This window comes from Echinops telfairi, unplaced genomic scaffold, assembly GCF_000313985.2.
Source record: "Echinops telfairi isolate 266 unplaced genomic scaffold, ASM31398v2 ScPeMD7_443;HRSCAF=831, whole genome shotgun sequence".
In the NCBI taxonomy this organism is placed as follows: domain Eukaryota; kingdom Metazoa; phylum Chordata; class Mammalia; order Afrosoricida; family Tenrecidae; genus Echinops; species Echinops telfairi.
In genome coordinates this window covers 5,761,141-5,762,221 of record NW_022104341.1, presented here as the reverse complement: position 1 = coordinate 5,762,221, position 1,081 = coordinate 5,761,141, and positions in this window count along the sequence as shown.

The window sequence follows — 1,081 nt, the reverse complement described above, 5'->3', positions numbered from 1 at the left end:
GAGGAAGCCCCTCAGGAGATGAGTTGACACGGTGGCTGCAACAATGGGTCCGATCATAAGAACCAGTGGAGACTGCCTCAGGACTGGAGAGCCTTTTGTTCTGTTGTCCATAGGTTTGTTATGAGTTGCAACTGATTTGATGACACCTAGGATCAACAGCCAGAGAAAGATGAGGTTTTAGATTCCTGTAGAGATGTACAGTTTCAGAAACCCACAGTGGCAGCTCTACTCTGCCCTCTTGGGTCACTCTGAATTGGAATTGACTCAGTGGCAGTGAACTTGGGTTTTTGTCTTTTACTGCCAACAACAAAAACAGAGAAATGGAATTCTATTAGGGATGCCCTACAGAAGGTTGAGTGGGGTGTAGGATTTGGGGGGGGGGGGACAGCGAACCAGGCCAGAGTGTGTAAAATGGGTGAGAGCAAGGGAGAGGATCCAGGCAAGAAGACCAGAGGGGCACCTAGAGGTGAGGCATGGCTGAACCGTGGTGATGGCACGGAATAAACAGAATCCAACAGCCCATTTGAAGGATAAAAAGATAGAGTTGGGTAGCAGATCATTTCCAGAGAAAAAAAGAGGCTTATTTAAAAAAGTTATCAAACACAAAATAATAAGATTGCTGGGATGAAGGGTTACTGTAAAAAGATCTATTTTTGACTTGAGTTTTGAGTTGACAATAGCCTTCCAAGTGATGGTCTCTTGCAGGCAGGTGTGTATATAAAGTAGAAGAATAGATTGGCCATGATGGCAAAAGTTGACTCGGGAGTTGTGTCAGACTGTACACAATTGTGGTAGTTGCATAATCTGTTGTCAATTTGAGATTTAAGAGGGAAGGGGTTGAGTTTAGCCTGTCAATCGGGTCTCAGCTTGATGACCTCATTTGGAGGCGCTAAAGAGATAAATAGCTCACTGGAGGCGGGACACACAGATACTCCCCACGAGACATTCCTGTGGACAAGACACGTGGAGCTATGCTAGAGTCACAAGGAGTGCTATGAAAGTGATGCTGCAATAGAGTACTATGAAAGTGATGCTGCAATAGAGTACTTACTATGAAAGTGATGCTGCAATAGAGTACTTA